We start from the raw sequence: 24,592 nt of genomic DNA on the forward strand, positions 1-24,592 counted from the left end.
ATGTTTTCCTAACAGCAGATGATACAGATTCTTGTAGTAGAATTCTATATGTAGTACTCTATTCTATACTACTATATGTGTTGTTCTGTCCTGACTAAATATTTGTAACATTTCTATGCATGACCTACATATGGTCACCTTTATTCTTTTGACGTACACCTTTATCCTTGTGGAAAGGAGAAAAAAATTTTATCTTTTTATTTGAAGGCCTCAATAATATATTGTAACAGGAAGAGGAAATGGATATTTCAGGGGTTCTTATGTATGGGGGCTAATATTGCAGCATCTGGTGATGGTTTTGGGTATTTAGCTACATGTGGTAACTTACAGTGTAACAAATTCAGTAGACCATGGATATAGCTGTTTATTGTGCATATACTGTTAATCTTACAACATATATATTTTCTTCTGACACTGCTCCAGTGTTGTTCACTATAGTATTTTATGCATCCTCTGTTAAGGAACTGTATTTGTTATTCTCAGGAGTAGTGTCAATGCAACACTTTACTGGCCTCCGAAACTCTGTCTGACATGGGTTTCCCATTCTCAGGACCCCTGAGAGATTCATGGGTTCTTTCCTTCTTTTTAGTTCCTGACATCCCACATCCTTCTCTTCACATGGAAACTTGTCACCACTGAATAATTAAAAAACCTGCCTCCCACTCATATGCAATGTAAGCTGCATAAATTAAGAATGAAAATTTTCCTTGTTAATATGTCTTTTTGACATAATTTTCCTCAAATTTTGATTAAAAAAAGATAGTAAAATCACTTGATAAATATAACCCTTGTTCTGTTGTTATTTTGAATGTTTCTACCCAAATTGCATAGTGCTGCCTTAGGTCCGGCATACAAAGGCCATGACTATTAAGGTTGTTTCCCATACAGCTCACCTTGGAGTTGAACTCTTACATGTCCAAAAACGGCTTTTTTCTCCCTGAGAGACCCTATTTTCTTCTTGGCTTATTCCTGCTGTGTCTGATGGCACATGAAGACATAGTAATTCTTCCATCCAAGCATGTGGATGTCCTGAGGATGACTTGCTCCAATATTTGTGTGCTGCTTGTAGGCTATAACTGAGTGTTTCCACTAAATATGTCAGTACTAACAGGCTGCTTAAAACACCACTGACTTCATAAAGTCATTAGAAGAGGATCTGTGTCATCACCTGTGTAACTGACACTTGTTCATTTAAAGCACAGAAAATTAAATAAATGCAATGGGAAAAAGCCTTAAATGCACTTAGCCCTGAAAATAATTAGTGTAATTAAATAAGTTTCTTCAGGATTATTAGTGGAAAAATATTTAAAAAAAACTGTGAAGGGTATTATCAAATGCAAACAGCGTATACTTATGTAAGAGTATAGTTCTCAAATCTGTTTCATAAATATACAAGAAGGTATTGATTTCCCTGATTTTCTCTGTAAGTTCTGGGTTTTTTTGTTGCTTTATTGTTAAATAGATAGCTAAGCAAAAAAATCAAAATGCTGAATAGTCTGTGTGCTATGCTGGTGCTGATTACAAAAAGTGTTTTATTTTATTATTTCTTTATTGACTAATATGTTTAAATTTATCTTATATACTGCAGTACATGCAATGACTGTGTGTTTTTTGTATATCATTCTCTCTAATGCAATTCTGCTTTTAAGTTGTTACAAAAATGTTTTCATATTGCAGAATGATATATTAGCATCTCTTCATCGTAGGTTCAGAGGGATTTTCTTTTTTCTGGCATTTCAACATTTGTTGTCCAAGTGAGTTACACATTCACAGGAGGAAAGTACCAGACATCCATGTTGTCACTGCAGGATAGCCCTCAAACTCTGGTTGATGACTTAGGAACTGTGTTTTTGCAACGTTACTAAACCAGTTTGTTTAGGGAAATGTGGATAAAAACTGATTCTATTTAATATTAAAAAAAGGTAGCTTAACACATGAATATGGGCAGAGTGGGGGGTATGTGATGTTGAGCTGTTCAATCTACTCACTTCTCAATTTTCTAATCAACCTGGATTTTTCCCTTTTTTACTGCTTAATTTATTTCTCTTTTTAAATCCATGATTAAACAAGTGTTCTTTGACAGATAAATATTGCTCTCCCAGGTAAGAGGGACAACATTTGATATTGTTTCTTTATGCATAAGAAAGAAGGCCAAAAAGAAGTATATTTCAGTCCAATTTTTTAATGTGATTTATTATTCATAAGTTTTTATAGTTCTGGAAAAAGAAATCACTATATTGCTTCAATGGAAAGTAATTTGTGGGTTGGAGATTAGAGCAGTGGTATATTTCTTTCAATCAAATCATACAGATTGATAAACATCAATATGTTTAAGACCTCGTACAGAGTTGGCAGTGTCTGTTAAAGATTTATTGTTGCAGTAGCAGCATATTTGTGGAAATAATAAGAGGCCATATGTCACTTCTGAGCTGCACCTGCAAATTGCACTGATGTCTGCTCAAGAAGCATCTGAATGGGTTTAGTCTGTATGCCCTCTGAAACTGAGGTCAGCCAAAAATTGCCTGTCCATAAAAGTTCCTGCCTTTCTAATTAGGGCAGATCAAAGAGAAAATGACAGTGTTGCTAAAGAAATATTATACATTGTGGATAGAAGCCATTATCAGGAATTTCCTGTCCTCTGGGTACTTTCATGACTCTTGGCCTCACAGCTTGTGATTCCTGCTTTTTAAGCCATGCTGAAATAATTTTCTCCCAAGCAGACTGATCCACTGAATAGTTACTAACCTTGAAAGTAATACCTTTTTCTTAATATATTTTTAGGAACCTCTTATAGCTTGACATACTTTTTATTCTCTTCTTGATTATAGCGAATAAGATATACTTTAATTTTGGAGAAATAAAGATATAATTTCCAGCACTTGATATGTTCAAGTGATTGAGGAAGAATGAACTGACCTCATTCCATTTTGAGCCTAGAAAGATTTGTTGACAAGTAGTCTGTCACATTATGTCATATCACAGAAATTTCCACCTTGTATAATGATCTCTTGTTATTACAGGAGGATGAATGCAGCAGCAGGAGGTTTCTACATAATATTTAGTTTTGTGTAATATTTAATCCCTCTATATAAACTTTAGCACTCTTTTCTACAAATATTATTTTTCTTTTTTTTTTTTTTTTTGTATTTTAATTCCTCATACCTTCAATGCCTTCTTAACAGGGCTTGTTTCAGTGGGTGTTATAATTGAGAGAAACTAGGCTAAACCTGCCATTTGTCTTTAAGGCAAGATAACCACTTATGCAACTTTCAGTTGAATTGTGGTTACTGAAGCATTTTGCTGTTTCTGATTAGTCCCACAGAGTGTGAGCATCCTCATCTTGTCAGTTCAGAGGAGTCATTAAAGCCTGGGTAAGCTGTGATGATGTATGAGCTATGGGTGTGTAAATTCCCTGTTAGCAAATGCATTCTTCATCTTGTCAATTTTTTGCTACCTGCTGCTAGCTCTGTAGGGTAGCTCTGTGCAGCTGATTGAGGGAAAAATATGGGAAGTAGATTGCTTGTAAAGAAATAGTAGAGGTGATCCCTACATGTTCATAATTAGGCTTCTTTGGAAGACCTTCTATGAAAACTGATTTTCATGTTACTTGGATAGAATAACAATGCAATATAGTGTCGGCTATTCTGTGTCTACCTTATCACAGAGAAATCTATGATTCTACCTAATATTAAGGCAGTTTTAGAATAGAATAAATAGCATTGAACTGGTTTTACAATGGTCACAAGGGTTGCAGGATGAAGAGAGAGGGCAGAATGTTGACCTCATGTTCAGAAGGCTTGATTTATTATTTTATGATATATATTACATTTTGACTATACTAAAAAGAATAGAAGGAAAAGTTCTCAGAAGGCTGGCTAAGCTAAGAATAGAAAAGAATGAATAACAAAGGTCTGTGTCCCAGCAGAGAGTGAGACCCAGCTCTGCCGTGAGTGGTCAGTAAATCCACAGGAGACCAATCACAGATCCACCTGTTGCATTCCACAGAAGCAGATAACCATTGTTCACGTTTTGTTGAGGCCACAGCTTCTCAGAAGGGAGAAAAATCCTAAAGAAAGGATTTTTATGAAAAGATGTCAGTGACAAACCAGCAAGTTTGAGATGCACATTGTATACTTTTGTATTGTTGTAAGTTCAAAAAATGATTTTCAGAGTAAATTCTCAGATGTTGTGAAGTATTTAACATAGTTTCTTGTCAGTTACTAGCTCACAATATAGCTGAGGCTTTTCCACTGGATTGTGTTGGTTTCTCTGTAGAAGTTCAGCAACATAAAAATCTCCTGCTATACTTAGTAGTGACCTTCTGTATCAGTAATTTGTTTTCCAGCTGATGGAAATAGGTTTTCCTCTTAGCCATAATGATGCTCACACACAGAGTGAGTGTACAGTGGTACTGCTGATGCAGAGCCATGCAATCAGCACTTTGAGCATCACCATAATGACAGCATAGCAAAGGGTATTTCCTGTCAGAATTACACCTTTCAAGTTCAATTCAAGAGGCCAGTTGAGGGTGGCTTTTTTTTGTTTGTTTTCATTACTACAGATTCTTTTCCTTTTTGCTTGTTTCAGATTCCTAGAAAAAAAGAAATTTATAAGCATTTTTAAAACATTTCGGTCATTTTCAGAAAAACAAGTAAATAGTCCTGATGACTGCCACTTGCTTACTAGCCTCTAAGATTGTTTCTTCTAAAGGTAACTTTCATGAAATTTACCATTATTAACAAGTGAAAGCAAACAAAGCACAATTATGTCCAGCTAGGAAAAAATGACTGTATATTACACTCCTAATTAGCCACTGTTTATGCTTATAGTAGTCATTCCCTGACCAGTATGTTTTATTTAATGAAATCTAGATGATTGGTTTTTTTCAGCTGAACTGTGAGGCACTCTGCACACAACAATCTGTTTGGTCATAGGAGACTCTCAAATGGCAGCTGAATATATGTTACAAGTACTCTTTATAGATACTGAGACATTCCATACAATTAATTATGAATCAGAGTAGAATTGTTTCATGGCAATCAGCAGATAAATTTGAGAAGGTTTTCTTAAAATATTTATTTTGTAAGGGGATTGTTCCAGTTACCTGTGTGCAGGGTTTTGCACAGCTGATGATGGTTCCTAGGACCATCTGTGAGTGATTATCCATCAATCATATTGCCTAATTGGCAGAGACAGCTACTTTTTACTGTATTTGGGAAAAAACCCGAAGAACTGATTAGTAGCAGCTGTCTGGTGTTTGGAGATAGCACAGGTTTTGGTGTAGCATTGGGCTGAAGGGGAAAATGAAATGTTGGCAAAAAGAGCACATAAACAGCTGCTGTTCTTTTAAAATAGTATCTCCTATTATGGAATCCTCTTGATTTCAAGATCTCTTATGAAAGATCTTGAACATGAATTGATTTTAATGGCCATGAGTAACTGAATGTCTATTTTATGTACACTTATATGATGGCACTTAATCTTGTATTGCTGTATTAAAATAATTTTCCCTCAGTACTTGGCACTGGCGATGCTGCAGCTCAAGTGTGGTGCCTGGCTCTGGGCCCCTCACTGGTGGGGGTCAGCCTCTTCCCCTGGCAACCAAAGACAGGACAAGAGGAAATGTCCTCAAGCTGTGCCAGGAGAAGTTCAGGTTGGACATCAGGAAGAATTTTTTTCACAGAAAGGGTCCTTAAGCATTGGAATTGTTTGTCCAGGGAAATGGTGGAGTCAATATAATTGGAGGTCTTCAAGAAATGACTGCACACAGCACTTAGTGCTATGGTCAATTTTGTCTTGAAAGAGAGATGGTGTATTTTTTAAGCTTAAGGTACCATAGCTGTATCTCTCTGCTTCCTCATTTACTGCGAATAAATTTTTCTTCCTAAAAGTTCCATTAACGTTGCTTAATATCCTCACAGCATGCTTGCCTTATGTTAAAGTGTCTTCATCTCAGTAATTATGTTGTTTTACTGAAGTATTTATTTAAACAAAATATTTGATGCTTCTGAATTTGGGAGAGGTTAATATGGTGAATATGAAAAATATTAAGGAATCTGGCTAACCCTAGAGTTGATACAGCAGTGATTGCTGTAATTAATTTTTTCCCAAATATTTTCTGTTGCACAGCGTAACTCCACAAAATCTATACCATCTGGCTGAAAACTTCCCCATTTAGCTCTGGTAGAAAGGTGATATTTTGTCTTTGAAATAACAGTGAATTTGTCACTCAGTTCTGCTCAATAGACAGCCTAGATTTCAGTGTCAGTAGGGTTTATATTCAGTGTCCCTGTGTTGAAAAGGAAAAAAATGGTGTAAGATTTAGATTTCTACACTTGGCATTTAAGGAGCATGTTTGCTTAGGGATTCTTAGGACAATTAAGTGCAAAGAATTTTCGTGTCCCAATTAGTTCTAAATTTATTTGATTCAGAAGTTAATTCAAATTAGGACCACATCAATTCTGAGTAAATGTGTCCAAACAAGAACGAAATGCAATTAAACTACTCCAGTTTATAATTTGTTTTAAATACATTTTTAATAACACTGTAAACAAAGCCTCTGTCTTCTAACTAGCACCTTCTTCCATGGCACACCTAGCAGTTGTTTATGTTAGATTTTCTTTGCCTTTTTAAATACAGAGAAATGTGATGCAACACATGATCCTGAGCTGTGAGGCATCCCCAGGATGTCTGTCTCAGGTGGATATTTGAGCAGCACTGTGTGCAGTGCTGGCTGATACCTGTGTCAGACTGCAATAGATAGAGCCTCTTTATGGGTGCTGGGCTCAGCCTTTCAGCTGCAGCCTGCTGGCAGTTTGCTCTGCAGCTGCTCTTTCTGTGGTACTTCCCCGTGCCATTTATGTCTTTCCATGCTTGCCTAGTGTGGGTTCATAGTGCTTCTCACAGGTGATCTGGTGCAGCCAGAATTTCTCTGTGTTCCCTTGGAAGTCCAGACCAAAGTAAAGCTCTTTTCCTTGCCTAAGTGATTTGGAGAACACAAAATCTCTAGTGAGAGACTCAATATTGGCATGGGGCAGTCCCAAATCTTAACATTATCTTCTTCCTGAAGTCTTCTCCTGGCTATACTCCATGGCAAGAAACTTAATTTTCCATCCCATGGCTTTTAAGTTTCTTTATTAGTATGTTGAGAATGGCTGTACCCAGCACATACAGGAAGACAAATATACTCCTACACAGTTTTCCCAAATCATCTGAATATTTCTAGCAGGTTGATTCTGATATTTATAGTAAGTTAAATACACATCATTCTGACATTCTGAAATACTGTTTCATTTTTTTCCCCAAAATATATAAATCAGCATTCATTTGACCCATAGAATTCTTGGTCTTTGCCTCTATTTGTGTTTTCTACTGAACTGCATATTTTTCATTTGACATGATCCTTGGTTTTAATAAGATAGTTTACTTCATTACCAAGTATTTTTAAAATGGGGCATTCAAAACTCCTTAGGTTTGGTGATGCACTCCAAATTCAATGTGCTGTTTCTAGTAACATGGTGGTTGGCTTAGCTGGGTAGAAGGGGGAAGGTAATTTTATGTTCTTCTTCCATCAAAACACTTTAATTACATTTGTTTGGAAAGTTATCTTAGCGTTTTCAAAAAGCACTTTAGGGTAAGATATTCACGCCGTCTCCATTTTAGCATTTTGATTATAATCAATAGTCTTGTCTCAGCCTTACAGAGAAAAGAGATTTAACTGATTAATATTTATGTGTAATACCTGAATGGCTTTGTTTGTAGGAAATTCTGATTCAATGCAAACATGTCACAGGATTTCCAGAGTCTTAAAACATTAATCTAATCAACATGAAACTGTAGGGCAGCAGAGATGATAAATATTTTGCTGTTGGATTTGAGCTGTAACCAAAGCAGGTGTGGCAAGTCCAGCAGTGCCAGAGCCTGCTGGCCCTGCAGCCTCTGGCACAAGCTAGCCATGTCCTTAGCATCTCCTGTCTCTGTAAAAAGATGACTTCACTAAAAATGCATCTGGAAATCACTGCAGTTGATTCCCAAGGACTGCTTGGAGCTGTTGGAGAGGGCTCATGGGCTGGCCCAAGGCCTTGCCTGAACAGTTGGAAACATGCTGGTGTCACCCATGTCCAGCTGTGTGACAGTGTTCACTGGGGTTTTCGAATGAGGGAAGAGACGAGAATGTTGACTCCATATTTCAGAAGGCTCGATTTATTATTTTATGATATATATTACATTAAAACTATACTAAAAGAATAGAAGAAAAAGTTCTCATCAGAAGGCTAGGCTAAGAATAGAAAAGAATGAATAACAAAGGTTTGTGGCTCGGACAGAGAGAGAGCCAGCTGGGCTGTGATTGGCCATTAATTACAAACAAGCACATGAGACCAATCACAGATGCACCTGTTGCATTCCACAGCAGCAGATAACTAATATTTACATTTTGTCTCTGAGGCCTCACAGCTTCTCAGGAAGAAAAAATCCCAAGAAAAGGACTTTCATCAAAAGATGTCTGCGACACAGCTGTAGTGCTGGCTTTGCCTCCTGACACTGTGTTCATGCAGATATGCAGCCTGTGCAACACCCTCTGCTTGGTGGTTCAATAATTTCCAGAGTCCAAGCAGAAGCAAGAGCTGCTTGACCATGGAACTGAGAGCAATTCCTCTGCCCACTTGTGCCAGAGTGGAGAAATGGAAATGGGTTCTTCAAATCTGTGCAGACACATAATCCAAATGACAGCATGGTGATTGCAGTGCAATTATTTTGAATTAAATGAGCTGTAATGCATCAACATGAATATTTGAAACACGGAGAACAGTCCTTTGTTGCATATGTATAATGTATAATTTAGTCAGCTTTAAGTTGTTAATTCTGCGGTTTATGGTTCATACACTATTTCCTTTGGGACACTGCTCCCCAATATAATAAATTTCACAAAGTCCTGGCAGTTTATAACTTCATTGTATGTATCTATATGAGGTAATTTTGACTGTGCCAAAGTACAATAAATGTATTTAAACAGAAATAAATTGTTTGGCAAGGCTAGAGCAGAGTCTTTATTTCTGAAGTTGGTCCTAAATAGTAATCTATCTTAATACTTTAAATAGGTAGTGGACTTTTTTTTATTTTAACAGGACAATGGGATTGAAAAATGCCATGTCATCTGAGAGGAAATTGATCTGACTAGATGTGTACAGACACTTTAAACAAGTAAGGATTCATAGTAATTAACTAAAGGTGTTAGAACTGTTAGTGATACAGGCTAAGACTAAGAGCTAAGAAAGAAACACTTGAAGGGGAAACTTGCCCTAAAATATCTTTTTAATCAATATTTTTTTCTGGCTTGTATTTTCCTAGTAGTACAGGGAAATCTCAGTTATAAGGAACCATTTTGTATAGAATGGGAAGGTATTTATAGTTCCTTACAAATTACTGTTTCTGCTTAGAGCTTGATTTATTTTCAGAGATGCTGTACTAAATTTTGCTTGGAGACATTGGCACATTGATTACTTCTAGTTTTCAGGTCAATGGGGACTATGCTCTGCTTATAAAAAAATGAGAGGTTACAGTAAAGAATCTTTGATGCAGTTAATTTAAGATACAAGACTTACTTGTATACATATGGTTCTACTGACAATGGTATTTAAAAAACCTCTTTTATTATAAAACAAAAAATATTGATTAGCTGTGAAAGTTGTCATTTAGCAGTTTACAAGAGCACTTTGAAACCATTTATATGAAAATTAGGAGAAACTGAGTACACTGAATGTTTCATTAATTTTATGTAATGACATACATTATTTTCCAAAATATGCAGTAGACTCAGATTGTGCAAATTAACAGTAATTGTGATAGTAACAGAATATTTTGCCATGTTTTCTGAAGACTTTCCATAAATCCTGAGCTATAAACATCTCTGACTCACTTTCTTTTTGACTGATTTCCTATCTTCTCCATGTCTTCTAATTTTGTATAAACCAATTTCATTGCTTTAATGTTAATAATAGATAGTACTTCATCACTTTAAAACCACCTCTCAAAAATAATTTTTCAGGGGTTTGCCAGCTACCTTATGCCTATGGCCTATATGCCTCAAAACTCTATAAAGATAGAATAAATATTTAAAAAAATATATCTTTTATAGATGAACCTTGATGTCTGCATCTTATAACAAACACATTTTCACCTATTCAACCTGTCCTGGTGAGTTCTGTCATATTGTAAATAAATTTTATGCATTTCAGTGACAAAGTAAAAAAGGAATTTTAATGTTACTACTTGGAAAGGCTGTTTCACAATTATATGACTTTCAATTTAGCTACTAGGTCTGAATCTACACTGAAAGGCTATAAAGTGCTGTCTTTTAAAATCAAGGTTGCAAGAGATGAATAATAACCTTTTTTAGATTAATTCTTATAAAGTACACATCAGATAATTAATCACTGTGGTTTTAGTAAATCAATAGGAAAAAACAGAGAGAACCCCATTCTTCACTCTCCTTGTGCTTTGCCATCTGAAGCAGACCAAGTGTGAGTTGTATGAGAACCAGTGTTGAGCAATAATTCTGTGACATCCTTATTAATTACATTGCATCCATTTCTTAGTCCTAAAAATGTGAAAATTGCTGGACAAGTAGAGGAATAGGATTAGGGCTTCATCTTATTTTTATATGTTGCAGTATGAAGAATCTCAAGGAATTTATTTATTTGTCATGTTCTGTCTGGATGAAAAAAAAAAGCATAAAAAAGAGTTGATACCTCTTCCTGAATAGGAGATGAAAACTTGCCACCATAGATGGATTGTAGTTAATTTTTCAGGGATGATAATTTATTTAAATTAAGAATATAATTTATTTAATTGCCATCACTGTTATAAATTGCTGTCCGTGCATCTGAACAGACTCTCTAGGTATGACTCCAGAGTGCTGCCACAAGTGCATCTTTACAGCTTAATATTTAGATGAAGGTGTACTTCAAAAATATATTTCTAATAAATTTTAGTCATTATATTCAAACTAAAATACAAGAATTACATGTGCCTAAAGTTTTAGAGTATAATATTGTATCTCAAAATAAAAATTTGCATAAAAATGTAATTAATTTTGCAGTATAATACAGTATGAACAAAATTCTGGAGTGCTTTGTTTTGTTTTTTTCTAATACGTTTTGCATAGTATTTTGGTGACAAAACACTGAATGAACATAGCACGTGATCTATAAAAAGATGGCAATACTTGCTTCACTATCTCTGACTGTTTCAAACTCTTGCAAAATATTGCAAATGACCTTATAATCAATTTTCTGCATGACTAATGCTGTTGTTTAGCTCTTCCAGCAGTCACCAACACTGGAAACTGTGACTAAAACCAAAATGGAGTGGAGTCAAAGTGTGCAGAGACACATCTCCAGAATATGACCCCAACTTGCCAAGGCTATCCTGAGCTCAGGGTTGTTTCTTCTGGTCAATCCTTAAAACTCAAATTAGGAGGATTCCTGTGCAGAAAGCTTTCTTGTGCTGGTTCTGAGAGTGCTCCTTGCAAGGGTCTCCAGTTTTCCCTCTGAGCTGTTATTTTTCCTGATACCATTTCCAAGGACTTAGAATCAGCAAATCATTTTGTTTGTAAAGGTGAAGTATGTTTTAACGTTTTTGCATTTATTTACATGGTATTGCGGCTGCAGTTTTATCACCAAGTGTCATAAGATGTAGTTTTTTTATAGCCAGTCCAGCCTTCAGAACCTTGGCTTAGCTTAGCATCATCAGTAAAGTCTGTTTTCTCACTGTTCATTGCTTTCCCTGGCTTCAGTCTCCTACTGGATCTCTGAAAGACTCAACTAATTACTTCATTCCAGTGTGAATACTGATGATTTACTACAAATTTTCACCAGTGTTTAAACACATTTTCTGTTTCCGTGAGAGGTCCTTCCTTCTAACACCATGTCATCCTGGTCTTCTGGAAATCAGGTATCTGGTTATCAGTTTACTTTCTAACCTAGTTCAGGTTAGTTTGTTCTTTAGAGAACACTCTAGATGCCTGAGAAATTATTTCCCTTTAAAATAGCCACCTCTCAGCCCTTTCTCTATCTAATGTATTTATTTTTTTGTTCACTAAATGCATTGTTTATTCTGACTTGTAGTAATTTAACTGGAATTTCTTAGAAAATTTTTATTGCACTGTCTTCCTCCCAACCACCTGTCACAGTTTCCTCCACTATGAACCCAGATGCAGAAAAGGTATTTTAGTTTTGTGTTCTGACCTCATCTTTCTTGAATCCTCCTTTTATAAGCTGAACATCTGTTAGCCCTACCAGCTCTCTGTCTGGCTTCCAAATCTCTGAATACTATTTTCTTTTCTTTTTTAATACTTCTTCCAGTTGTTCCTCAAAGTTTTCTTTTACTTGCTTTGTGTAAACTGTACTTTGGTTTTTTTTAGGCTGATAGTTTATGATAATTTTTGTTTTCCTTATTTGAATACAGTGTTTGATTTTAAAAAATATCTTTTTCTTGAATTTAATAATTGAGTTAAATATAATTCCATACACTGCATATGTCGTCTCTTTGATCTTTAGGCACACCCACCCCTTTTACTTCAAAGGAGGTCTTTTCTTTTTTGTACAGCCTCTTTCTATCCTGGACATGGCCCCAGTTCCAGGTGTCTCCCTGTTCTTCCTGCTGTGATTGTGATTTTGCCCCAGAGCATCCCCTTCTCTCTGAGACTGCCCATGCCACAGTGAGGATGTGGCAAAGGCTGCTGCCATGCAGGTCACAGCTTTCAGCTCTCAAATGAGCTGAGAATTTCATCTCTGAAAGTTCTGTGTCCCTTGTCAGTTTCTCTTTTTAATGCAAGGACTGCAAATTGCTACCACTAGTGTGTCTCTGGAATCATCACAGACATATGGGATGCACTTGTCAGAGCCACCAGTTCAGCTCTCTGTCCATGTCATGCTTATAAGCATTCTGTCACATTTCTGAGAGAATATGGAGTTCTAGGCTCACCAGGCTTGACTGCTGTGACACTGGAATTCATCAGCTGAAAGCCCCTTTAGGATTTGGGCATCCATGTTTATTAGCAAGCATGGAGTTAATTTCTTTTGTATTTGCTAAAGATTAGTGAGACAGCTGCTTGCATTATTCTGAGTGGGTGATGTACAGGCCTTAGAATGACTAAACATGTAATGCCCATACTCTGCATCTACAAACATTTGACAAACCTTAGTTTGGAAATTACACTTCTACAATAGACTCAGTAGTAGGCGTTTTCTGTTGTAATTACAAAAAATGCAGAATGCCACATGGCGTAAGAGAAGACAAAGCAAGGGTGAAAGTTTTCATCTGAGGCAAATCTCTATGAATTTAAATGCTTTACATGAAATTTGATGTTATGCACTGATTTTAGAACAAATAATCTTCTTATAAAGCAGTTTGTCATATTAATCTTGTGATGTAAGTAGATATACCACTTTGGGATTTTGGAGGATAGTGCTGTCAGTGTGAGGATGCATTTGCTTGGTTGTCAGCATCATTGTTTAGTGTTTAAGTGGAGAAGATTACATGAGTGAGTAGTTGTCCATTGATTTCATTGTTGCTGCAGGCTGAAGTGCACTGGTTTGTTCTTACTTTGATGCAATATTATTTACAGGTGTATTCAGTTTTAATGGGAGTAAAATTGTTTTGTAAATAAATTTGCAGTGGGAAAACATTGCCAGTAGATTACACATGGAATAAATCTTTAGATTTTACCTTTAAGAATATATCAGTTTGCTTCCTCTACTTTGCCATAATCTAAATGTTTGAGACATATATGGTCTTTATCAAATAAAAAGCTTCAAAGCACTTTTGAGATTTACACAAACTGTAATGTTACACGTAAACTTGCACTTACATTTCCCCTCAGTGTCTGTTGGAAGTTAATTTTCCTTCTTGTTTCACATGGTTTTGTCACATATTTGCTGTCATTGTTTTAGTTCATTTCAGTAGCTATTGCATTTGCAGGCACAAAGGGAGTATAAATGCTGGGGGTTGCAAATCAAAACATTTCCTCATTTGTAATATTTGAATGCAGTGATTTCCTGGAGAAATATGAAAAAGTACTGGAAGATGAAGATTCCCAAGAGAACTAGAATTGTTCTTCTGTTCATTGCAAGACCTAGACATTGAGCTCCAGACCTGGAATTTATGACTTTTTTAAAATATAATTGTGTGTGAGATCCCAAAGTTCACACAGTTATTGAATGAATGAATGAGGCAGTTGAACTGGAGGTGAATGGCAGCTGCAGGCAGGGAAGGGTGTGGAAATGGGACTGATGTGCTTGAAATTCAGTACATAGACATGAGTCTCACAGCGTGGTCAGATGCCACTGTGAAAGTGTTTCAAAGCCTGAATCATCTTCCTAGATACCAAATCTGTTATTTGGGTATGGCTGTGTCACTTCAGCCCTTCCAGGAGAGCACTCCCAGCTCCCTTGACAAGCTGGAGCTTGGGACCTGTCTTGACAAGGTGAATTGAAAATATTCACTGCCTTCATATTGGTGGCTCTCTTTAATATGTATTTTACAAACATGTTCATCCTTCTTGAAGGTTGTAGATGTGCTAAAAGCAAGGTAATTATGAATGAATAAATATAAGTTAAAATCAGATGGTTATGAAATACACCTCTGAGGCATTTCTAAATCTTGTGTTAGAGAATTCAATATTACTTCTATAATATTATTTTAAGTGTGAATCATATCTGAGCCTGGGGTGTGAGAATTTAAAAAAACGTGCAAGTGAAAAAAACAGAAGATCATTTAATATTTTATCAGGTAGGGGCATCCAAACCACAGTTTTGTTCACCCAGGAATTTTTGTATGGCAGTGACAAGACTGTTGGGTGTTACAGCCTGCATTATTCAAAGGCACTCAGGCCTTCCAGCTCATGCTTGCCATCTCATTTGTCACATGCTGTATGTCTTGGTTGTCCTGCAAGTTCTTTTTTCTGTGCTACATGAATGAAGTTTGAAGCACACTTACGTTGCTTGCAAAGGAAAGCCATCAGCAGAGTATTACAAATGTGTCTCAGGTTTCTGGGTTTTTTTGATACTCAGATACTATAAAACCCTGTGATTTCTGTGTTGGTTTTTTTTTTAAAGAGAATGAAGAGATGTTCTAATTTGCAAATAGAGAGTGCTATGAGCTTTCAACTTGTGCTATGAGCTTTCAACTTGGCAAATTATAAATATTTACAAATCATAGAATGATGGGATCAGAGAATGGTTTGGGTTACTGGGCAGGGACACATTTTACTTGATCAGATTGCTCAGGGCCTCATCCAGCCTGGCTTCAAACACAGCCAGGGATGAGGCATCCACAGCTTCTCTGGGCAACCTGTTCCTCACCAGTCTCACAGTGAAAAATTTCTTCCTTGTATCTGATCTTAATCTACCCTCTTTCCCTTTGAAGCCATTCCACCTTGTCCTGTCACTCTGTGCCTGTGTAAACAGTCCCTCTCCATCTCTCTTGTAGGGTCCCTTCAGGAGCTGGAATGCTGCTCTGAGGCCTCCCCAGGGCCCTCTCTTCTCCAGTTTGGCCAACCCCAGCTCTCTCACCCTCTCTTCACAGGCGAGGTGCTCCAGTCCCCTGATCTTCTTCATGGCCTCCTTTGGACCCTCTCCAACAACCAAAAATAATGGGGGGAAAAGAGTCTTGTTTGTTGTATCCTTGTTTAGCACAGTGATTGATTCTTTACAGTTAGCAAATCTGTTGCATTGCTATCAAACTACAGGGGAATTACTCTTTATTTTAAATTTGGGGTTGCAATCAGCAGAGTTAAATGAAATGTAAAATCAGGTATCAGCTCCATTGATTTTTACTATTGCACTTAGCCTTGTGTACTGTGGAGGAGGAGGCTCTGCAGGTCCCCTGGTCTGCATGTTAAAATGCAAGCTGGGGCAGTTCCAGTTTGGAGAATGGACATGCTCTTTCTGGGCCCAGTATGTTACCTATATAAACCAATGGAAAGCTCTCTGCCAGATAATGGAGGTAATGCTGGCTGTTTTCCTTCCATAAGCTCATCACTGTGAGAAAAAAAAATGAAGAAAAAGTATTTTCAGTTAGTGTGCAATCTGCTCTTTGAACAGATAGCTACATGAGATGTCTTTTGATAGTCAGCTCATGAACAATGGCAATTTACTTAATGGTATTTATCCTGCCTTGTCCCAGTTTATTTCTGTCCTGTCACATCTGACTGAATGGACAAATAGAGCACAATGTCCATTCTCTTAAATTTGTGTCATTTTCACCTGAATTTATAGTAGAGATCAGACAGATGTCTTACTGTGCTCTTTGGGAACAGAACTCAGCATCAGTTTGAGTCCTTGAATTAAGTGTATTAACTTTTTCCTCCTTGTCAATGTTATTTTGGAAGGGCTTTGCTCCTCTTCAACTATTTCTTTGCATTACCATCTCAGATCAGCCAATACCTCATTAAAAAATCTTGAAGGATACTTGGTTTTCTTCTCTAATGATAGTAGAAGGTAATGAGATGGAAGGAAGAAAAAAAAATTATCTTCTTGAATTTGCCCTTAGTAACAAAGAACAAAAAAAAGCAGTGTAGAAAATCCAGCAGGGGAAGGTGAAGGAACCAGAGTTTCATAAAATATTTTGCTGTGCTTTCATAGGCTTCTTTAATTTCCACAGAGCTATGTGGTTTGCATATGTCAGTCGATTTAAAGTAATGCTTTGCTTGGATTATGGATGTGACTTGACAATAAAATTGTTTGCATAATGCTCAGTATATGTAAATTGATACTTAAATGCTGTTGTAAGTATAATTACTTTATTAGCAAAAGGCAAAATCAAGTTGACTAACAGAGTTTTCAATTATATTAACATAAACAATTTCTGATTTAATACAGTGATGTCTACAAAATTAGATACTATATGCATGTATGTTAAATCAGTCCATTAACACAGTGGGTCCAAATTAACTGTTATATTTCCTTGACTGATCAGAAATTTGTGTTTTATGCTACATTTGAGTAGTCCAATAACATACATGGGAAAGATATATTATTTTTATGGTTGGGTATTCAACCCTAACTTATCCTGTTTCTTGTTGACTTAGAGCTTATCTTGGGAAATATATCATATGGCAAAGAGAAATCTTTCACATAATAGGAAATCATATTCAGTTCAGTAAGAGTAAGATGATGTGCATTAAAATCCCACTGTACTACTACTTCTTTAGATATTCTTTTACATTACAAACTCTTCAAGTTAGAAAGAAGTTGTTAGGTTGCTGCCAGTTAGCAAAGAGCAGATGGTGTTTATTACTGTGACTGGTAAATTGTGTATCTGTGGGAGTAATAAGCCCAATTAGCCAAATGTCGATTGTGCTTTTAAGTGTTGTAGTCTCAGTACCTATTTCCATACCTGTGAGTATGTTCATTATAAACTTCTTTGTGCACTTTGGAAAAAGCTCAGTGGTGCACTTCTGCAGCCTAAATTGTTGGCATTTGTATAAATACCATTTTAGGTAATGTCTTCCAAATGAGCCAGTCTTAGACACATAGTTCCAGGAATTCATTATTACTTACTTTGTATTTGACTTTCCCCTAAGTGGTAAAATTTGACTACTTCAAGCTTGGCTAGAATGAATGTTAAATGCCAGATAACTTTGTGTCCTAAAGAATCCTCTTGCCCTTCATTCAATAAAATACAAATCCAGTACAAGGGAAAGTCATGTTTAGCTCAGCATACTCTGCAGTTTTTAAAAATACTGCTCTTCTTGCATAGTTTCCCAGCAGGGAGCAGTGAGCCTTCAAAGAACTTCCTTACCCTTTAGAGGTGTGGGTTGGGATCAGTCAGGACCTCTGGCTGATGGCCAGTTTGCTGAAATCTTTAATCTCTCCCTAGCCCAGGCTCAAGAAGCCTGAGAACCATTCCTGTTTGCCCTTGGCCTTCCCCACTGCCCCAGCTGGGCTGGACAAATTGGGACACCCTTAGGAAGAGCAGTGCAATAATCCAGGTTGCAGGAGAAAGACAAAAGCCAAAGTGTGACATAGAGTTGTAGAATCGTTTGAGTTGGAGGGGACCTTAAAGATCGCCTGGTTCCAGTCACCCTGGCTGTGGGCAGGGCCACCTTCCACTAGACCAGGTTGCTGAGAACCCCATCCCGCCTTGCCTTGAACATTAGGATCCTCTTTCTCATTTCTGAGTTGCAGAAAGCAGGCTCTGGTGTTGTCTTTCTGCCAGTGGAAGCTGGTGCTGGTGCACTTTGAGTATGAATACCCTCTTTGATATCTGAGCCTGGTGGTTTTAACAGCAGTGGTTTCAGCAGTAACTTCCTCACAATCCAGATAAGCAATAGTTGCTACATACATTCAGTAAGGTCTGGTTTGGGTTTTTTAAACATATTTGACAGCTCTGTAGGGTCAAGATCGTGTCTTCCTGCATGGCTGTGCAGTGCCTGGTACAATGAGTCCCTCTGGATACTTCTGCAACTAAATAATAAAACCTTTGCAATTAACAACTTGTTAATTGAGGATTTAATATAGATGCACAACTTTAATTTGTTCCTTGACTTTTCCTTAATTACCTCACCTTAGGTTTAAAAACAGAACCACATAAAATAAAATGCTTGAGCGTTTCACAGATTAGCAGATTTTAAAAAATGACACCGCTAATGCATGTATTAGAGAAAGAGCCATTCAGTTTCTCCTGACTTACGAAAGTTTAACTGAATAAGGGTATATCAGATACCAATTTTTTCTTTTTATCGTAAAATTTATTTTCATTTTAAGGTTCTTTTAAATTGCTTTATTTGAATGCCTCAACTTGTTACCAGAATTCTGAGAGAAAATTGCTAAAAGTGAAAAGTGAGGAGATATTTTTCCTATATCACTGTAGACTTTTACGTGGAAGATTTTTGTCTGGAGTTGCTGACCATCTGTTTCATGGAGTTATGCCAAAAATATATTTTCACTGTAGATTCAGATTCTTGCAATGAGCCAGTAAATAGCCAGACAAGTATTGCAGCATCTTCTTCTAGCACACCATAAATACAAGTTCCCAGCACTTCTCAAGATAAAAAAAGGTGTAATAAAAACCCATTTATTTCTTAGGTAAATCTTCTAGTCACAGTAACTTTAATAATTCTAACTTTGTTAATCAGATTTAATTTATTCTTGAAGCAGTTCCACTGATTTAAACCTGAAATTAATTTGGCCTAGAGTTTTCAAGAAGCTATATTTTGCCTTTGAAATTTAATTTTTCTGTGTGTGGCCTGGCACTGGGTTATTGTTCAAAGTCTAACAGAGAGATGAGACCCAGGGAGCTCTGTAGGAAAGGGCAGCTTTCTCCTCCTTTTCTCCTTTGGTTCTGGGACTGCTGCAGAGACGTTTCTCTGATACAAAAGGATAAGAAAGCAGTAGCACACTTTGTTTGGAGTAGATCTCCAGTTCATCTTCTGCTTCTGGTGTTTGCTGTCTCCTGACATGCCCTGCTAAAGTAGAGCCCTGCAAGGTTCAGTCCTACCAAACAGGTGTCTCAGAAGCTCTTTTACAAGAGACAGCAAGCATCACATGACATAGCTGTAGTAAAAAAAAATATGTTGCATGCTTATCTGGAACACTAAGTTCATTTTGTTAAAGCCAAGAACTACTAGATATTGAATGGGGTGAGCAGCTACATATAAAGGGAGACAAACTGGACTCTGCAGAATCTGCTGAGGAATAGAATAGAATAGAATAGAATAGAATAGAATAGAATAGAATAGAATAGAATAGAATAATACTATCGCCACTTTTAATGAAGGGATGGGACCACAGTCGGGCTAAAATTGATTTATTGCTCCTCAGATAAACATTGGTCTCAGAGGCTGTGAGGTTTGAGAGAGCAAGCAGTCAGCCATAGCTCAAAATGGTCACAAGTTCTTCATTACAAGACAATATATAACTTTCTAATCAAATGGACAGTTGCCACAAAGTTTATTTTGCTGTTCTAACCTATCACCTTTACTTACTTCTACTGCCCTGTGGATACTTTTATCCACTGGGCTACTCTCACACATACACACATATGCTTCTATTAGAACATCTGAACTCTTAGATTATTCTATACAATTACACGCCTACATTATAAACTCTTCATCATCTTATCAATGCAGTTTATCACTTACTTAAAGTATATGCTCACTTACAACTATAGAAACATAAGTGTATAATTTTTCTGCTTAAGTTCTGTGTACTTTAATTTTGCATCAACCCAAGCTTCTTCCAAGGTTGCAAATCAAACCCTTTTATGTCTGTGGAAGTTTCTATCTTTCCATTTCCCGCAGTAGAATAGTTCCAGTAGGATAAGACCTATAATGCTCAGTCCAAATGCCTGACCAATTCAGGGCTGACCAAAAGTTAAAGCATTATTACAGGCATTGTAATACAGTGCTTACAAAATGCTGAGAAAAATAAAATTTGTGTTCGTAGTAGTCCAGTACTTCCTTAACATGAAGTCCCTTGTGCATATCAAAAGGGATATGAGATACTTTTAAAATAAATGCTTTTCTAAATTAAATGAGCTGTCAGAAGTCCTAGAACAGGACCTTTATTATAGGCAGGTCCCAAATAGTAAGGTTTTATTAAGGCGTGGCTGTCTTTGTCTTCTCCACTTTTCCTCAGAACAGGGTGGAATTTAGAAAGATTCTTCCCCACCCTTACCCCCATCCTGCTCTCCATGAATAAGGACAGGATTTCATGAGGATAAGTAGCTCTGAAAATGGAATATACTTTGTCTCTCCACAAAGGAACTGATAGCAATGGTGAAGAAAACACTGAGAAATAATAAACGTGTTTCATGTTGTTAAGCCAGGGCTATTTTTGGTTTGCTGCTTCTAGAAGAAATTAATTTCTTCTCCCAGTTCAGGGCTTTGTTCTGCATTATCTTACAGTTGGAAACATTTGTCTTACCCATTCGTTATTTATCTAGCTTTTGTTACTGTTCTGAACACTGATCTGTGCATAAAATAGAAACAGTCACTGACACAAACATGTTTTTTGAATGGTAAGCATATTCCTTTATTCTGGTTGTAAAACCCTATTAAATTAGATCTTATAAAGTAAGAAGTGCTACAGTTCTAGTAGAAATGTATTCAGGCTGCATCAGTTAGGGCAACAAATAATCTTCTAAATGTAAACATGCATTTTCTACCAGTCATTGTACTTAGCTTGAGGCTTGAATGCTGATGCTATAAACTATCCCTTAGATTTGTTATACCTGTGGTATGTTTCTTGAGGTTGTTGGAACAAAAACTTTTGATGAAAACTGGAGAGCCAGAGTTTTGGCTTTGAGCACTTTACTGTCTGATTGCTTGTGTGAAGTGTGAAAGTAATCAGGATGCAGATAAATCTCTGGAAACTCTGTGTATATATTGGTTGGGGAAGATTTTGGAGATACTGGCTGTAGATAAAGGAAAGATCTATTGAGCTGTATTCTCTGTCAGGTTTTATTTTGCGGAGGAGAAGGTTTATTCCACAGTTGTTGATACACGAAACATCATGCATTTGATTATAAGTAAAGCATCCTCTGCATCCTCTGCTTTCACCTGATCATTTTCCCCTGAAAACATGCATCATCTCCCCCAGACAAATGATAAAAAAATCCAAGAAAATAATATAAAATATCTCTGCCATAAACCAGGAAGGGTTTCTGCAAGCTAGAAAGCCTAGTTTGTTTATCATGTTCATAAACATGATTGAAAAGTTAAGCCACCTCTAGGAACATCTAGAAACACTAAAATATTTTTCAAATGGAAGTTTGTTTGCTCCCCAGCAGTGAAAGCTTTCTTTTAATACTCTCTCTTCTATATGTCAGCATTTCTTAGCTGTCCTCTCCTAATATGACCAGATATTATCCCAGAGAGTTAGAGCTACTATTATTTGTAGAAAATCTGTACACATGGCAGAATTTGATTGGATCTGAGATTGCAGAATAAGATTTACAGTTACAGCTGCTGTACCAGGAATGTGTGTTTGTGGGCAAGGCTCACCATTATATGAGGTCCAGGTGCCTGAGTTTCCACATTTTCCTTCACTGTCTCTGTGCTCAGGTTGTGTGTGTGCGCATGTGGCTGTAACTGGAGCCTAAACTTTCCAGTATTAAAATTGGTTCTGCTCAGCATATCTTCATTAAAAAAAAAAAAAAAAAAAAAAAAAAAGGAAGAGAGAAATGAAGTTGTGTTTCAGATTTCTACATTTCTGGCTGTTCACTGAACATCCTCTTTCCTATGTGCTTCTTTTACCTATATGTGAACATAAAGTATGTAATTTTTCACAAGTTATTGAGTCAAAGTTACTCTACCAGTACTTTCAGACCTTGGGCAATTTTGGGATTATAGTAACAGTAGGATGACAGATGGAGTGCCGTGGCTTTTCTGCAATTTTAGACAAAACCAAACTTAAAGCAAATCAGTTTTTTTGTTGTAAATAACTGTTTCCTTCCTCATACATATTTTGTAGATAGTGGATGTCTGTCTGGTGTCTGTCTGCTACATAATCAATAGAATTAAAATCCCCAGCCACTTATTTCCTGTGAAGTGATTAAAATCCACTTAGCACATAACATGGTCTATGCTGGCCATACTGCTCCTTTGCAGCAATATGTCAAGGTAATGATTATACAGTTTATGAAGTGCTTAAATGTAAATGGTCAACATAAATCTTCACAGAGTGTAATTTAATAGTTTTATTCCATTCAGAGAACAAATGTAGTCAAGCTTTGGTTGGCCTTCTCATAGTTTCCTCCAAAGTTACATAATGTTACAGTTCTTTCACCTTTGAAGGGGTGGCTTTTTTTAATACTAAGAAACACTGAAAGGACTCAGCAGGACATGGTTCTTGTCTGATTGATGATCTGTAAGTGTCACAAAAGATTTGGTGGTGAAACTTGTGACACTCTCCTGTCTGCAGGTAAGAGGGACCTTGCAGAGAAACAAAAGCTCTGCTGTTTGCTCAGCCATCCCTAATAAACTTTACATACATGTATATAAATGGGTGATTTTTGAAATCTTATTTCTATCAATAGATTAAGTCTACTATCTAGTATTAAAGTTCAGTTCTAGCCATTTCTTCCTCGTTTGGTTTATTTTCATGCAAAATTGAATAATCAATTGGAAGCCAGCAACTTCTTCCAGGCTAGGTTTTCCCTGGAAGAGGCTGGCAACAGTTTGAAATAATAGGATTGTTGATACATTGACTGGGACATTGACTTGAAATCCTACCCTATTTTAAGAGCTGATACCTTTTATTAAATCAACAGGTAGAGTTGGAAAAAAGTAAAAACACACCAAAAAACTGAAAAAACTGATTTTGGAGCTTCAAATCATGCTAAATTTTCCTGAAAATCTTACCACTTACTACTTCCCCCATGGGTACATTATCTTTTGGTTTAGGTGGCAGTAGATTTTACTGTACATATTTATTTTCCCTGTGATTACATACTGTTTTCTTAGATAGCTTAACCACTATTTGAAGGAAGTTAAAATTTATTTTTAATTAAGACACTGGACTAAAAGCGAGCTTGAGATTTGGAGCATCTGGCGTGATTCAGAGTTCGGGTGTTATTAATATGGCTGATGCATTTATGTTACATTCTTGCTGGTTAAAGTGAAAACAAGAATATTTCCACATATTTTCATTTTTAAAACAGAATGTAGTGCAAAACAATCTATATTATAACATCATTGGAGACTTTTGTGTATTTTTGACAGCGACAAATTTTCATGATTGATATTTCTTAACGTCATATTCTTTTTCTCTGAAACAAAACCAAGGAAGTGCTGATACAATGACATTCCTCTTACTTTGGTGGAGCTTATTCTTTGTTGAAAGCTAGACCAGAATACTGTCTGTTCAGACTTGAACATAATTCTAAAACATCTTAAGCAAGTGCTGATGATGTCCAGTCAGCTTCTGAAGACCACATACCATAGCATTTTTAAAAGAATAAAAAAAAAAAAAAAGAAGAGACTATTGATTACAGAATAAACAAATTAATAGACTCCTCCCTTTTTGCTGCTTTGTGTGGACATGATATTAACACCTCATTTATTTATTGCTCTGTCTCCTGATTTTCCAGTAGACATTTCTCCAGAAAAAACTGCTGTATGTGAAGTGTGCAGTGTTTAGGAATATTAGCAGTGTGGCAGACAAAGCTGTGTTCATTTTAGAAAATGTCCTTGAATATCTACCACGATCCGTTGATTGTCATTTGTTCTGGTGCTGGCAAAACAGGTATTTGAAGCCAGTACACAAAACAGCACTTACTTTCAAGTCAATGTGTGAAGCATCAAATCCTAAAAATCTATCTAAAGCTCTAACTTTGCAGGATATATTACTTGCAAGTAAAGCTGGCTAACTTGGGAAAGAACCGAGGCATTCTCTGAGTTTCACCAGTACCATCTCATGAGCAAATACCTTGTTTAGCAATTCACTAAACCTAGCAGCCACTGGCCTGTCAGTCCTAGAGAGGAGCCACCCAGGGTTCAAATAAACCATGAATGCTTTTACAGTCTTTCACACTACATGAATGAATATCTTGGTTCTCCAGTCTTGTATCTTTGTCAATTAGGCTCAAA

At 36.6% G+C, this 24,592-nt stretch overlaps 1 protein-coding gene across 1 annotated transcript in view; it reads left to right on the forward strand.

Annotated features, from left to right (window-relative positions):
• Nucleotides 1–24,592, forward strand: part of KHDRBS2 (KH RNA binding domain containing, signal transduction associated 2) — a 314,809-nt gene that overhangs the window by 80,855 nt on the left and 209,362 nt on the right. The gene's annotated exons all lie outside the window — the stretch shown is intronic.

This window comes from Ammospiza caudacuta, chromosome 3, assembly GCF_027887145.1.
Source record: "Ammospiza caudacuta isolate bAmmCau1 chromosome 3, bAmmCau1.pri, whole genome shotgun sequence".
Lineage (NCBI taxonomy): Eukaryota > Metazoa > Chordata > Aves > Passeriformes > Passerellidae > Ammospiza > Ammospiza caudacuta.